This window comes from Globicephala melas, chromosome 3 (genome assembly GCF_963455315.2).
Source record: "Globicephala melas chromosome 3, mGloMel1.2, whole genome shotgun sequence".
Taxonomy (NCBI): domain Eukaryota; kingdom Metazoa; phylum Chordata; class Mammalia; order Artiodactyla; family Delphinidae; genus Globicephala; species Globicephala melas.
This window is the reverse complement of record NC_083316.1, coordinates 1,003,353-1,011,952: the sequence shown is the minus strand read 5'-3', so window position 1 is coordinate 1,011,952 and position 8,600 is coordinate 1,003,353. Positions and strand designations below refer to the sequence as shown.

General features: G+C 56.6%; 1 long non-coding RNA gene across 1 annotated transcript; it reads left to right on the top strand.

Annotated features, from left to right (window-relative positions):
- The first annotated feature begins 3,602 nt into the window (after nucleotides 1-3,602).
- LOC132596977 (uncharacterized) lies at nucleotides 3,603-8,039 on the top strand. The gene is made up of 3 exons (XR_009563265.1): nucleotides 3,603-3,868; nucleotides 4,614-5,072; nucleotides 5,585-8,039. It is a non-coding gene; the product is annotated as an uncharacterized lncRNA (long non-coding RNA).
- Nucleotides 8,040-8,600: the final 561 nt, after the last annotated feature.

The following is an 8,600-nucleotide window of genomic DNA, read 5'->3' as shown; positions in this document are numbered from 1 at the left end:
CAGCATAAAGTCCTCAAGGTGCATTTCTGCTGTGGCAAAGGACCAGATTCCCTGCTCTTTCATGGCTGAGTAATATTCCATTGTGTGGGTACATAAATTAGGTATATAACTTATATTTTGTAACTTCTTTCTCCAGTCACCTACTGACGGACACTTAGGTTGCTTCCATATCTTGGCTCTTGTGAATAATGCTGCGTGGAGGTACAGATATTTTTTCAAGTTCGTTTTGTTTTGTTTTCTTTGGATAAACACCAGAAGAGGAATTGCTGGATCACATGGTAGTTCTATTTTTACTTTTTCGAGGACCCTCTTTTACTCTTTTCCCCTACTGCCCTTCCTTAATCTTAAAACATGAAGTGGACAAGACAGCTGTCTCTTGCTTGTCCTAGCCAGAGGTGGGCAGCCCTGCCACTGCCTGATCTTGTCAATAAAGTTTTATTGGGACACAGCCACGCTCACCCATTGGTGCATCCTGGTGGGCCGTCTCACCTGCAGCGGCAGAGCTGAGCAGTTCTGGGAGACCCTGCAGTGTTTGCTCTCTGGCCCTTTACAGAAGACACTTGCCGACACTGTTCTGGAACATTCTCTACGGCAAGCGCAGCCCCTGACCGTCGGAGCCCACATCGTGTGTGAGTGGCTGTGACGGTCAGTCAGCTGAGCAAGCAGCAGTCGGAGGGCCTGGGGTTTTCATTTCTCTCTAAAGACCTGTGTGCACTTAGTCGCACAAACAGTCAAAGAGTCAAAGGTTAGAGGAACTGCCATGGTTTCTGCCTCCCCCCGTACGCACTTGCCTCTCTGCCCGACTAAACACGTGCGTATTTTTGAACCAAATCACACAACAGGTGCGCAGTTGTGAAATCGTCCTCCAGTCCTCCCAAGGAGAAGGAGGAACCCATTCTTCCTTCCTGTGTTTGACTTTTGGTGTCAGTTGCAAAATTTAAATCTTGAAGCGAGATGGTCTTTCCCTTAACTTAAAACGTAGAGCCTTAAGAGCTCATCGGGTCAGTTTCCTCATCGTGATAAAATAAGTTATTCTCCAGGAAGAATGAGAAAAAGACATGGGGACTGTGCTTTAAGAGTAGAAGCCTTCCTCTGATACAGCAGCTCTCTGTGGCTGTTCTCCGCAGTGGCCGGGAGCACAGGAATCAAATCGCATTTTCCTGTGCCTGTGTGCCGACCAGCTTTACAAAGCGCCCTCCCTTGTTCACTCCAAATGGGCACAAACTTAAGACGGAAAGTAAACGAGACATTAACTTATTTCATTCATTGTTTTTCAAGCGATTTTCTTCACTAGAGGCCAAGGCGATTTAGGGGGGATAAAGCAGGCGTGTTATTTCCCCGGAGCTGCTGTAGCAAATTAATCAGGCTTGGTGGCTTCAAGCGAGAGAAATGCGTCCTCCCACCCTAATCCAGGACGGTCTCGTCTCAACATCCTTAACTTAATCACACGTGCAAAGACCCTATTTCCAATAAAGTCCCCTTCTCAGGTTTTGAGGAGACATATATAACCTTGGGGGCGGTGCTGTTTGATCTACTACAAGTGGTATCAAATACTTTTAAAAACAATTTTCATTTAAATTACTGTTAATAGATGATGTACTCAAATTGTCCAGCATGCAGAAGATGCCCGAGGATGCACTGCTGGTCTTTGTCCCGAACCCCAGACCAGGGTTCTCTCCCTGGATGCAAACACAATCATCCTTTGGTTAAGCCCTGAGAATCTACAAGCAGATCCCTGTGACTCCCGTGCCTGCCCCGTCTGGGCAGCATCCTAAACTTGAGGACATCTGGGCAGTGGCTCATGTCAGCAACCACGGGGCATCCTCCTTCTGCCCCCAGGTGATTTCTTCAACAAGCTGACATAGAATATTGTAAGTGTTGGTTTTGATTTAGGGCAATTTTCTGCATCTGTATCCATTTTTTCTTTTTCCTTTTTTGATTTACAAGGAATTTGGTCCTATTTTGTCATCGGTGGTTGTGATTTACAGTGAGAGCTCAGCTGTTTTTTTCTCCAGGTTCCTACTTGTCATTTTCCTGTTTTAAAAAGCACAGAAAAAAAAAAAAAATGAGACGTTTACAGAACAAAGAGAGCTGTTTTGCATTGCATGAGAGATTGACTGTGGCCGTGAGGTACTTACTCAGAAACAGAGCTGTTCGCAAGCCAGCCCTGGCGCGCCTCCGGGACCCAGCCGAGCAGCTCCCGCGTAGGGGCTCAGACAGATTCCTCGTCTGGCTGGCATCATGAAAGATTCATTGTCTTCTCCTCAGAAAGTGATGCATGTCTCTCCTTACATAGTGATGATACTATACTAAACATAATACGAATTACTGTGCAGAAATCCTAGCAGTTCATCTGCCGTCTTTCAGGAAGTCCAGAGTGTGGCTTTCTCCTAAGGTTTCTCTCTAAAGGTGCAACAATTCTTTCAGTGGTTAATAATATGTAATCACCTATTCTAAAACGAAGCCACAGTTTCTCACTTATAACTTTGATCGGTTTAATTACCTAGCTTGTTGTTGGAGATATCGAGGAGTCTTATCTTGTAAGTGAATCAGGCTTTGTGACTCATCATTTATTTATCCATTTATTTTGCTTCACGTACTGTGCTAGACACTTGGTAAGTGTATGGATTCATTCACTGAAGTAGTCCTGCCTGATCACCTGACAATATGCAATCAGCTGTATATTATGTCCACTGCAAGAGACAGGGGCTGGAAAGAGCAGTGGTTTAAAAAAAATACACAGTATTTTGCCCACATACATTGAGGAGGGCCATCAGAAGGCACTGTGGGCTGTTACAACAGCTCTCCGTGTTTGAGTTTCCCTGTCTCTTTCTGTCCTCTCATCGCCCGTCATTCTTGGTGCTTGATTTCCTTTCTAATGGCAACCTCATGGCACAAGCTGGTGGCTGGAGCTCCAGCTATTATGTCCAACATTCCAGGCAGTCAGACAGGGAAGGGATGGAGCACAAACCAAACACCAGCTGCCCCTTGTCCTTGTCCCTCTCATCCTTTTAAGCAGCTCTCCCCAGTTCACCCAGGACATTGTGCCTGCTTGCCAGAGGCTGCCCCTAGATGCAAAGGAGGAGGAGAAATACTGCCTTTCAGCTGTGTACGGGGCTCTGCTGCTCACACAGAAGGAGCAAAAGGAAACAGATGCCCAGCTCGCAGTCGCTCACAACACATCTTCATCGAGCACCTTCCATGCGTCCCTGAGCCATGGGACCCTCCGTGAGGAAAGGCTTCATCCCTCTCCAGGAACTTTCAGTGAAACTTGCTGATTAGGAATTGCAGTTCGTAGGATTCCAATAATAATTCTTAGCTTGATATTCTAATACTTTTCATTGGAAGGGTTTTATTTGGCTTTTCGTTTCTCGGTGCTTTCAGAATTTGAGCAGATCCTTTACTATTGTGAAGGGCAGATTTTGCTGTTGGCTTTACTGTTTGGTGAAGTTACTGACTGTGTGCGGGGGTGTTATCCTCCCTGCCCAAACAGGCTCTTTCTTTTTCTCTTTTCCCCATTTGAGCTCTGGTTTAGCTCCAGTGAGAAATCAGGCCTTGTCGTCACTGCCCGATGCTGATGGCACGACCCCAGCCTGGAGACGTCCTTATAAACCAGGGAAGGGAGGGTGGCCGAGCGTCATTTTCTTTCTCCCAAGTCTCAGCTACTGGAAACATCTGCCCATTTAAGAAAACAAAGACCTTTTTTAAGTTCCAGATTTGCGCAGCTCTGAAATGAGGGGATCAGGGCCTCCGGGAGACTGGATCTGTTCTCCGCCTCCCCCCTCCTCCCTCACCCTCAGCTCTGCCTGTCCCTCTCCCCGCTGCAGCGCCTGAACTTGGTCTCCGGAGTTCTTCTGAACCTACACACGTAAGTTATTTTATTTTCGGCCACAGTTCTCCTGCTGCCTCTGTTCTCCACGAGGACTCTAACCTGTTCTTTTCTCAAGTTACTGCGGGGAGCTCTCTTGTGAGCTGGGGCCTGAGAGTCGGAAGGAGTTAACACGACCCCACCCGCAGCCCTGGATCAGCGTCCCCTCCCCCTCGGGCGGGGCTGGAGCCCCCCTCAACTGCATTAGCAGCTGGGGAGACCCTGCCAGCTGGGCGTGGGGGGAGGTTGCAGGTAGAGAGTAACAGAGGGTGGGAGACAGCGCAGGGACCCCCAAAGGGGAGAAGAATCCCCGTGAGGCAGGGAGAGTGGCTGGAGGCCAGGGGCAGAGCTGGGGCTGGCGCAGGGAGGGGCCGGTCCCGTGTGTGCTTGGGGCGGATGGCGACTGCAACTCCTGGCGGGGGCTGGACCGGAGGGAGCTGAGGTGGCCCGAGAGGTCCTGCGGTCGCCCAGCTGAGAGACAGCAGGGCTCTACCCAGGCCCCAGGCCGGGCTGGGGAGGGGGGGTCAGTATGGAGAATCCAGGACCAGCCCGCAAGCGCGGGGGGAGGCGCGGGACCAGGCAGGGGCGACAGGGTGATGGCCCCCAGCGTCAGGAGGGGAAGCATGTGTGACCAGCCGTCCGCTCCTCAGGCTGCCCCCAAGTTCAGTAGATCCTGTGAGAGGCATTTTTTGGGGGTGGGGTGGGGTGCGCGGGCCTCTCACTGTTGTGGCCTCTCCCGTTGCAGAGCGCAGGCTCAGCGGCCATGGCTCACAGGCCCAGCCGCTCCGCGGCATGTGGGATCTTCCCGGACCGGGGCACGAACCCGTGTCCCCTGCATCAGCAGGAGGACTCCCAACCACTGCGCCACCAGGGAAGCCCATGTGAGAGGCATTTTTACTCGCAAAGACGGTTTGAGTGGCCGTGAGCCGGTGGCCAAGGGCGAAGGCGGGGACTTTGGGGTCGCGGGGAGGAGGCCAGGCGCGGAGAGCTGTGCTCCCGGAGTGACATCCGCACCGTGAGCTGCAGAGCATCAGTCCAAACACACACCGGCGTCAGGACACGGCGGAGACAACCCCAGGAAAATAAGATCTCTGCTGCCCGAGGGGACGCTCGCTTAACAAGTGGAATCTCTGAACCGCCCATGAGAGAGAGACAGGGAGAACTTGTGACGACACCTGCCTCTGAGCCGGTCTCCCCACCGCAGGTAAGCCAGGGTGAGTCTCGGGTCACCCGAGGACACACTGGCCTGAGCCACCCGCTCACCGGCCGTCGGGTCCCGCGGCATCTGAAGTCTGAGACGGGTCCTGCCCCGGGATCCCGTCCTTGCCGCCATCTCCTCCGGCCTGACCGCACCCCCGGTCCCCTGGACGGCCCGCACCTCCCGCTGTCGTCTGCCTGTGGCCGTCCTCTGCCTGTGGCCGTCTCAGGAAAGACCTCTGGGTCCTCAGGGTTCTCCCTGTTCCCATGAGTGCGGCCACAGTCTGACCTGCAGGTCAGGCGTCCGGCCAGGCCACCAGGTGGACGGTCCTGCTCGGGTGGCACAGGCCGGGGTGGGGGGTCCCCGGGGAGCCCCTGGGGAGCTCGCGTGGCTTTGCTCCCCCTGCCGGCCGCAGTCTTGGGCCGTTTGGGGCCTTCGCCTGCTCTCACGCATTTCTGCAGTTTCTTGCATATTCTCAACGGCAGATCTAATTTTTCTGTAAATGAATTCCATTCCAGGTGCCAGAAACGAGCCTGAGCCCACGGTGGCAGGTGCTGCCCGTGAGGTCCGAGAGCTGCCGCCCTGCCGCCTACCCTAGGTGGGGCCCGTGTGCGCCCCGGACGCCATCAGTGCCCGGCTGGCACACAGCAGCACCCCAGCCCCCGAGGCTGGGGACTTCAGCCACCTGACCCGGGCTGCCTCCACCCTCCACATCCCGCCCTCGCTCACTGCTTCCTGACCCTCCTCCAGCCACCGGGAGCACCTGATGCCTGCGGAGCTGAGCCTTTGGAGACGAGCCCCAGGGTCGGGTGGGTGCTGCCCGGCACCGCACACTCGGGCGCCTGGCACCTGCCCCTGTGCGGAAGGGCCCGGCCCCTCCACCTCCGGTCAGACCCCTGCTTCCGTGAGGAGCAAACCCAGGAAGCCCGCCCGTCCCCAGTCACCAGCTCCTCCGGGCCCTGCGGGACTTCCAGATGCGGCTCTGTCTCCAGGCTGGGCCGCGCATGCCTCCCTCCCTCCGTCCCAGGCCGGCGGGTTGCACCCTCAGCGTTCACGCTCCCAGGGCATGACCCGTCTCCCTGCTTGTGTCTGCCCAGAGGCTCTGCACTTGAGTGCGTGGGGCTCCGTCCAATGTTCTTGGGGGTCTGCACGAGGTGATACAGCCCTGGCACCAGGGCGAGGATGCAGCTCTTCCAGGACAGGGATGGGGAGGCCATTGGAAAGCTAGAGAGTCGGGGAAGAGGTAGGGGCACTAGGGGCACAGTCTCCTTTGGATGGGAGTTTGGTTAATGACTCCGCTAGCTAATACAGTTTGGTGTGTGTGTGGTTTTAACACAGGAAACAGCTGGCCAGCCTGAAGGAGGTGTGAGACCCCAGGCACACCCCTTGGCCCAGAAAACGATGAAATGCCTCCTTCAATTTTGCCCCCAGGACCCCCCTGCCTCCCCGGGAACCGGGAAGTCCAAGCTGTGGGTTTGCCAGAAGCTTCGGTGGGTCAGGTGAGGGGACCGTGCTGGTCTCGAGTCCGCAGGCTGATGCTGGCCTGTGAGGACCCACGTCCTGGGGATGGGGGATGGTTTGCCCTCCACGTGGCAGCCATGGCTGTGCACCAGGTTCCCTGGCCACGTCCTCTGGGGCCTCCCTGGGGGAGCAGGGGCTGCTCTTGGGGTCAGAAGGTGAAGGCCAAGCCCAGCCTCCCCCCAGGGGCCTAGTGTGACCCCAAAAGGAGCCACTGCCTGGAGGCACCCGGCTCACACCAGGCAGCGGCCGAGGTTCCCTCCCTGGCCGGGGCCTGGCTGGCTTTTCTTTACCACCAGCATCGAGATCCATCTCATCTGGAAATCCAGAGTGGACGGTGACGTGACGCTTAGGAGACCCCGGAGCCGTGTTCCCTGCCTGAAACCACGGCCCTCAGGTTGAACAGACGTGGTGAGACCGGGACAGAGCACAGCCACTTCGTCATGGGACCCAGAGAATGGCCCGGCCCCCACGCTCCGCTCACTGCATCCTCAGTGATGACGATGGCTAAGAAACGCTCCCATCTCCTCTGCGGCCACAGAAAGTTCCTGAAGTGCATCCACGGAATGTCTGGTTTAAGTGGTGTGGCTGCCCACCCCCGGCCTACCGGGAGGCACTCGCTGCAAACAGGCCCTGGGAGAGGCGGGAAGGCCGCCCACGGGATGTGGATGCCCACCTGTTCTACGCGGAGACACCTGCCAGGAGCGTGGGTTCTGATTTTGGAGGAGCTGATCTTACGCCCTTGTTTCTCTGACTTAAGTCCTGGTAGACGACACACGGCTGTTTCGAGCTTCTGACCCCGTCTTGTGCTTTTTCCTTCCACTCTGGGGTCGCTTAGTGATGTCCAGGACACGCCCACGTTGTGGTCCCAGAGCCACCGGGGTCAGGACCAGAGGCACCCGCAGCCCTGCCTGGAGCAAGGTGTGCGCGCTGCTGGGGCTTTGTCTTGGTTTTGCGGGGAGAAGTGTTTGCGACCCTGCAGAGCGAGAGTTTGAGGAAATTGTCTGGGAATGGGTGCAGGACAGGCACTGCTGTCGACAGCACTGTTGTCACTCCCTGTGTTACAGCTGCGGTTTAGCAAGTGCCTGTGGTTTGCCCGGTGTGTTACCTACGTTACTGCCACTTGACAGTGAGTGAATGGCATCTGGGAGAAATTAAGTGGACAGGGCTCCCCCTGCAGTGTTTTCTCAGGTCCCGGCAACATCCACTGCAGAGAGCTCCCAGCGCCCGCATCTGTGAGGCGCGGCCCCGGCCAAGCCCAGTGCGCAGGGAGGCTGTGTGCCCGGTTGGGACAACCAGAGCCACCTCCTTCCCAGTCAAATCGGGCACTGGGCTGGCGAGAGAGCCAGCCTCCCGGGAGGCTGCCGGGCACAGTCAGTCGCCTGCACGGGAGCCTGAAGCCGGGCCGCGGAGCCCGGGAAGCAGGGCCACACGGAGGTGCCCAGACGTCCGAGGGGCGCGCTGCCTGGGCCTGGACCTGACCTTCCTGCGGAGAGAACGCAGGACACTCGTGGCTGGCGTGTGGCCAGTGGGGAGGCCCAGGAGAGCAGGAGGCCTCGGGGGACAGCAGGGTGGGCTGCTGGCTCCCGCGGTCTTTGTGAAAGGGGAAAGCTTCCAGCTGCCCGGCCATGGGGAAGGCGTTCCCGTCAACGCCCTAAGCCCGCATCTTGGGTCACGGCAGAGGCCGAACTCTTTGCTGGGTTCCCACGTGGGAATAGACTCTGTGGGCTGACAGGGAACGTGGAGCGGTTGGAAGCGAGCCGCGTGGGTGTCCTGGATGCAAGGCACCTGTCAGTGGGGTGTCCAGACACCTGCCTGGGGCATCCCCGCGTGTCAGGCTGCAGCCTGGATGCTTGTAGCATCACCCTGGCGGGGGATGCTGTCGAGGTCAGCACAGAGCAGAAGAAGCGGGAGCAGTTTCTGATCCGGGACTTCAGGGGATTTTCGACGGGGCAGTGAGAGAGGGAAGCCTGACATCAGCGTGACATGAGCCGGAGCTTGTTCATGGGGGGAAGG